The following is a 7,920-nucleotide window of genomic DNA, read 5'->3' as shown; positions in this document are numbered from 1 at the left end:
TATTTTTATTAAAAAAAAACTAAAGAAATAATAAACCTATATAAACTCCTAACGTATATAAACTTTATATGTAATATTTTTTAATTCAATTCTATTTTTATCAATAGATTGATACAAAAACGTGAAAAGACAAATTTAAATATTCCCGCCAAAGTCTCTCGGCTTTATTGCGGAGCCAATCAGAATGAAGGAGAATATTGGCTGCAAGCTTCTCTTCAAGTGAGCACTGCGCAATCTGAGCTCTTCGATTTCGACAAAATTTGGTAAGATTTTTCCATTGTTTACTAAAATACTTGTTAAAATGATGAATAGAAATATTGACGATCGATTATTATGCATAATTTTAATAAAGAATGATAATACTAGTGCGAGATGGTTGTATTAAAGTGACATTAGAATTGAAGGTTAGGTTAGACTTTTCGTTCAAGGTGCTAAAAATATTTTGTCTATTTACAATTTGCTTGAATATTTTTTGTAATATTTATTATTTTGAAACTAAAATATGCATAATTGTACAGAATATTGATTATCGAAGATAATGTGAATTGAGTAGCGAATCTGGACGCAAGGGACGCAATAATAGTTCCGGCATTGTTGAGGGTTGGTACTCATGCTTGATACGCAGCCAACTTCACGCATTACGTACTTCACTTCGCACTTGCGCTGGCGTACACTTCGTATGCTGCGTATCCTCGACATTCTGCAAAGAAATGGTAAGATTTTAATTGCTATTTATTGCAATCTGCAATAAAAATGTTCAGATTTCAGTTAAGCTATGCTTTTTTGGTAAAATTTCGATGAATAATGATTGTACTTGAGCTAAATATGGATATCAAAATCGGACATTAAAAGTAAGGTTAGGTTGCGGACTTTTTTCGCTGTTTTCTTTTTTCAATCGTAAAAATTCTGAACTATTTCATATATTTTGTTGAAAAATGTACCAAAACTTCCGGGTTTTAATATTATTTACTAGTATTTACAAATTTTTATTTTCAACTTTACAAATAGTTCAAGTCTTGTTCGTCTTGTTTCAATGCCTTTTACAAGTTTTCTGTCAAAGAATCATAAGAGAACATACACAAAATTTGACGTAATATTTATTTTTTTTTAAAATTTGTTGCAAAAAGTTTGATTTTGGTTATTGTTTGAACAATTAAGTATTTTTATTTTGTAAAATTATGATGAATACTAATTATATTTGCAGTCAATAAGAATTGCAACATTTTCAGGTTAGGTTGGTAAATTTTCTTTTTTCTTTGTTTCATTAAAAGTTTTACACAATCCGCAAAGTTTGTTGAGGCTGCGTCTACAACAGAAAAAATAATGTGTAGAAAATTGTGTTATATATAGTGTTATTGACCCTGACAGTTGTCAATGCCAAAAACAATACACATTACACTACAAATTACACATTATTTTTTTCTATTGTAGACGCAGCCTGAAGATTGATCAAAAAATTTATTTTTTCAATATTTGATATTGGAATTTATGAAATTTCTACATTGTGTAACTATAATAGTTGTACAATTTGTTCAACTGTTTGTTACGTCGTGTCATTGTTGATCTTTTGTGCTAATTTTACAATAATAGATAAATCTAAAGTAACAATTTCTCTATTTTTATAATTCTTTCAATTTTGTTATCAATTTATTAATATATATTATTATGAATATAATATCATTGTTATAATATATAATTCAATTCAATATTAAATTTATTTATTTAAATTTTTAATTTAACAATTTATAATCTTTAATATAATTAAAAGAAATATTATCCAAATCTAATAAATAATGATAAATTTACAATTTATTTAAAAAACATTAAAAAATTATTTATGCATATAAAATTTAAACTATTTAAAATTTAGAATACTTATACAATTTTTTATTTGCAGATTTCTTTTTTTTGGATTTATTTCGTCACTTCTTTGGGCGGAAAACTCGAATTCGGCCATTTGTAAAAATTACATTTCTCCAAAGTTGATGGCACCGTTTAGAAACTGTATTTTCTTCAAAAAAAAAAGAAAAGAAAAAACATTTTTTGCAAGGTACAGTATTTCCATAATTTTTTATAATGATAAATCTAATGCAAATATTTACAAATTGTTTATTAAATAAAATTAATTATTATTGGTTTCTTGTTATTTGAAATAAATTGTAAAGTTGATATTGAAACTTTATAAATTAAAAAAAATTTTTGATAAAATTCTAAGCAAGAATTCAATTATTTTTACAAATAATAAAACTCTTCAAAAAATTTTAATTATTCTTAATATTATTTTATATAAATTAATAGAAAAATTCAATTATTTTCACAAATAAAATTCTTCATAAGAATTCAATTATTTTTCAAAATTATAATAAAATTCATTGCAACTATGCAATTATTTTTATAAATAATAAAATTCATCACAGAGTTTCAAATAATTTTTAATTCAATTTTACAGAAATGGTTCAAAAATGTAGTTATTCTAAAAAAATTAATTTCAATTTTTCGAAAAAGTCAATTATTTAAAACAATGTTTTTTTTAAATTCTTTGGAAGAATTCAATTATTTTCAAATATTTTAAAAAAATTCTTCGAAAGGAATCAATTATTTTAAATGTAATTTTAATTAAATTTTTTTGAAATAATTTAATTTTTATTTTAGATTTTAATTAAATTTTTCCCAAGAACTCAATTATTTACATAAATAATTCTTCTTAAGAATTCAATTATTTTGATAAATAACAAAATTATTCTTGAAAACTAAATTATTTTCATAAATAATAATATTCATCACAAGAATTCAACTATTTTTAAAAGTAATAAATTTTTTCTTGGAAATTCAATTATTTAAAAAAATTCTGATAAAATCGTTTGTAAGGATTCAATAATTTTCATAAACAATAAAATTCATCGCAGGATTTCAATTATTTTTAATAAAATTTTACAGGAATTGCTCAAAAAATGTAATTATTTTTATAAATTTAATTTCAATTTCACGAAAAAAATCAATTATTTAAAAAAATGTTTTTTAAATTCTTTGGAAGAATTCAATTATTATTTACAAAAATATTGGAATTTTTCACAGGAATTCAATTATTTTCAAATACTTTAATAAAATTGTTCGAAAGAAATTAATTATTTTAAATACATTTTTAATTAAATTTTTTTGTAATAATTCAATTATTCTTTTAGATTTTAATAAAATTCTTTGTAAAAATCAATTATTTTCATAAAAAACAATATTCATCACAAGAATTAAATTATTTTTGAAAGTAATAAATTTCTTCTTGGAAATTCAATTATTTAAAAAATTTTTGTAAAAATCTTCGTAAGAATTTAATTTTTTTCATGAATAATAAAAATTTCTCAGTAATTCAATTATTTAAATTAGAATTTGCAGAAAATTGGTCGAATGAAATCAATTATTTAAAAAACTTTATAAAATTCTTCGGAAAAATTAAATTATTTTTATAAATATATTTAAATTTTTTCATGAATAATAAAATTTGTTGCAGGAATTCAATTTATTATTAGAATAAGAAAGTAGTAAATATTTTTGATGAAAATCAGGGAAAAGTCAGGAAAATAAAAAAATGTGGAATTGAATTTTTGTCAGTTTTGATGAAGTGTCTAAAACGAGTTTTTTTTTTGTCAAATTTAATTTTTCGATAGGTACTTTTTTACTACTTTTTTTAGTTTGAATGATACTTTTTGGTACTTTTTTAAAATTAATTATCGAGTGCGAAGTCTGTAAATAAAATTCCTAATAGTTGATAAATGTTAAATTTCCAATTTAGTTAAATTTATACACATTGAAATTAAAAAATTATTTATATGTTTAAAATTTAAATTTCCAGATTCCTTTACCGGGATTTCTTTGGCTGATACCTTTGGCGGAAAATCAAATTGTGACCATTTGCAGAGTGTACATTCTTCTCAAAGTTGACGGCACCGTGCGCAGATGGTCTTATCTTGGCAGACTTTTTAAGGGGCAATGCTGTCATCGATTCAACAAGGTAGGACTACTTATTAAATATAAAAATTAATATTTATTAAATTTATAGTTTCGAATGGCTATTTTTCAGGTAACAGAATAGTTTTTACTATTTTTACTGTTTTTCCTTATGATTATGATTTTTTTATGATTATGATTATGTTAAAGGTGGAAGAAGTTAGCAATTCCTTTCCTATGATTATGATTTGGTTGAATGTTAAATTACCTGGTTTCATTACAAGTCTACGTTAGACTTGTAATGAAACTAATTTAACATTCAACCAAATAATTATATTATCTACAAGTCGAAACTCTCGGATATCATACACTGAAAAAAAATCTTTTTAATTTTAGTATATATTCAAAAATAAAGAATATTTTTTTTTGTCACATTGATTATGATTATGATTTTGATCGATTTAGTAAAACATTTATATTAAATTTATCTATATAGTAAATATTTACTAAAGTATTTAGTAACATTTTAGTAAAATTAAATACAAACGGGACAGGTTTTAAAACAGTAAAAGGATCTCGCAGAAAGTCACTACATAAAATAATTCATCCAGATTCCCTTGTCAATTATAAAATTTCGAATATGGAGGATTTTTAATTACAATTAACTTTTTGTCGTTTTGTTTTGAAGATAGCTGAGTGCCCATATAATAAGGACTAAGGAAACTTAGATGCTGCTTCGTAGACTTGTACTCGTGTTACTTTTTTAATGACGTCTATAATTTCATTACTCGTATATACATATATATGTATATGCACAAGTTAAGTTCGTTGTTGCATTTTCTCTGGCAATATTCATTGAATAAAAAAGAGGGAAGAAAAATCCTTGTACTTCAACTGTCTGTTAAATAGCACATTAACCGTAAGGAGTATTCGTTTTGCACATATGGTTTTTAACGGGTGGTGCTCTTGACTTCGGAATCCTTATAGGGGACCGTTGTGGTGGTGCACGATGAAATCTTGTAAAATATCTTGAAGCATCCAGTGCGTGAGAATATGCTCGATCTGACTACAGATCTAAGCAAAGATCTGAGCACGCGAGAGAGACCAACGCGATTATTATCATCATCGTCATCGTCGTCGTTAGCTTCTCAGCGGTGCTTTTATAACGAACTTCCTCCTAGGGTGCGACCACACCAAGAGAAATCGTTTCTTCACTCTCAAATAATAAAGTCAAACTGAATTCAAAATCACTATATTATAGAGTGAATGCCACTCTATTGTAATCATTCAGTTCTCGATTTTGCCTCGCAGGAAATTTTAATCATTAATTTTCCTTAAAGCTTTGTCTTTGAATCGAAGGCAGGAATCACAGTTCTCTTTTTACTTAATCTCCTATTTTTGTTCAATTAAATTAATAAAATCCTCTAAAATAGAAAAAATTAGGCATATTCTTCCCTTTTCACTCTGTTTTTGAGAAAAAATGATAACTTTATTTTTATCAGGGTTGACACAAGTCAGGAAAGTAAGGGAATTTAGGGAAAAGTCAGGAAAAGTACAATTGGTCAGGGAAATCAAGGAAAAGTCAGAGATTTTTATTAAAAGTACTGTAAGAAATTAAATATTTAGAATTTACACTGAAAAAAAAATTTATTTGATTCAAATAACTGATTAATTGACTATTATCAATTAAATATTTAATTAAATCAAATAATATTTATTGGAGTCAATTAAATGGTTCAATTCATATTTGCTTCAAATACTGAAATTATTGATTCAAATACCATTTAATTCACTCCAATAAATATTATTTGATTCAATTAAATATTTAATTAAAAATATTCAATTAATTGGTTATTTGAATCAAATAAGTTTTTTTTCAGTGTAAAAAAAAAATTCTGAATTTTGGTGTCTTTTTGGTTTGTCTCATAAACTATAGAAATTATCACGAATTTTGATACAAAATCTTTAATTTTTTCAATTTCTGACAAAAATTTCTTTTTAAATAACTTAAATCTTGAACAACTATCATAAAATATATAAATTATTTAATTAATAATTTTACTTCAATATTTCAAAATTAATTCAATTTTAAAAGAGTTGCGTTTACAATTTTCATAAATAAATAAACTTCAAACGGTTTCAATTACAAATTTTCGAAAATTTCAATTTGAATGAATTTAATTAGAAATTTTAATGAACTTAGATTTTTGAAAAATTTTAATAATTCCTAATCTTCTAAAATTAGTTAAATTTGTCAATATTTATTTAATTAATTATTAAAAATAATGGATTTATAAAAGAAAAATTTTAGTTAAAAACAAAAAAATTAAATTTTGGAGAAATTATAAATTATTGCAGAAATTAAATTATTTTCAAAAGTAATAAAAATCTTCGCAGAAATTTAATTATGTTTAAAAATTCTCATCAAAATTTCAATTACCTTTAAAAATAATAAAATTCTTGGCAAAGTTTCAATTATTTAAAAAAATTTTCCTCAATTCAATGATTTTTTCTAAAAAAAATTCAAAACTTTTTTAAAAAAATTCAATTATTTAGAAAAATTTTTGATAAAATTCTACACAAACATTTAATTATTTTCCTAAATAATAAAAATTTTAAAGGAATTCAATTATTTACCAATTTTTTTCATATTTCTTCGCAATAAGTCCATTCTTTTCATAAATAATAAAATTCTTTTTAGGAATTTAATTATTTTTATAAATAATAAGATTCATCGCAGAATTTCAATTCTTCTTCATAATCGAATTCCTCTAAAAATGTAATTATTTTTAAAAGTGTTATTACAATTCGTTAAAAGAATTCAATTATTTAAAAACTTTTCTGATAAAATTCTTTTTGAGAATTCAATTTTAAGAAACATTTAAAATTTGCTAATTTAATATATATAATTGTCTAAAAAAATTCAATTATTTAAAACAATTTCACAGGAATTCAATAATTTACAAATATTTTATAAATTTCTACTCAATAATTCAATTATTTGTTCTATAAACAATAAAATTCTGTTTATAAATTCAATTATTTTCATAAATAACAAAATTCATTGTAGAATTTTAATTGTTTTCCATATAATTTGTATCGTAGAATTTTTATAAAATTCTACGCAAACATTTAATTATTTTCATAAATGATAAAAATTTCTCAGAAATTCAATATTTACAAAAATATTTTATAAATTTGTTAGCAATTATTTAATTATTTTCATAAATAATAAAATTCTTTTTAGGAATTTAATTATTTTTTTAAGTAATAAAATTCTTTTTCGGAATTCAATTATTTTTATAAGTAATAAAACTCATCACAGAATTTTAATCATTTTTAATACAATTTTAATCGAATTCCTCGAAAAAAATAATTTTACTATTAAAAAATTATATTAAAATTCGTCGGAAGAATTCAATTTTGAGAAACATTCAATTATTTAATAAGTTGTTTATTTTTGTATTTAAATAATTGAAGTCTCGTAGAATTTCCTGATATAAATTTATTTAAAAATTGATTTCAATTAAGATTTTAGATAAGTGAAAATTAAAAGCTTTGAAAGTTTGAATTTTTATAAATAATTGAATTTTGAAAAGGTTTCAAAGTAAAATCTTTGAAAATATGAAATTTTCATATTTTTAACGAACAATTTTGTAAAATTAATTTTTTTGGAAAAGTTTAATTAAATTTTTTTTAAAATTATTTGATGTTTCTTTTCTAATATATATTTAATTGAAGAATTTCAAAATAATCGAAATTTCACGTAAAATTAAATTGTAAACAAAGGAATTTTAAAATTTTCAAAGAACTTTATCAAAAATTATTAAAAATATTGAATTGAACGAAGAATTTTAGTTGAAAATTCTAGAAATTAATAATTGAATTGAAATGATGAAAATAATTTTGAAGAAGTTATAGTAACAATATTGTTATAATAATTAAATGTAAAATAATTATTTTAGCACTCGGTAAACT

The 7,920-nt window shown here is 22.0% G+C and overlaps 1 long non-coding RNA gene across 1 annotated transcript; it reads left to right on the top strand.

The window, feature by feature from the left end:
• Positions 1–206: 206 nt before the first annotated feature.
• Positions 207–4,000, top strand: LOC122499831. Its single transcript, XR_006301386.1, has 4 exons — positions 207–263; positions 519–713; positions 1,898–2,050; positions 3,848–4,000. It is a non-coding gene; the product is annotated as an uncharacterized LOC122499831 (long non-coding RNA).
• Positions 4,001–7,920: the final 3,920 nt, after the last annotated feature.

Source organism: Leptopilina heterotoma, unplaced genomic scaffold (assembly GCF_015476425.1).
Source record: "Leptopilina heterotoma isolate Lh14 unplaced genomic scaffold, ASM1547642v1 Lhet_177, whole genome shotgun sequence".
Classification (NCBI taxonomy): Eukaryota; Metazoa; Arthropoda; class Insecta; order Hymenoptera; family Figitidae; genus Leptopilina; species Leptopilina heterotoma.
This window is presented reverse-complemented; position numbering and strand designations above follow the sequence as displayed.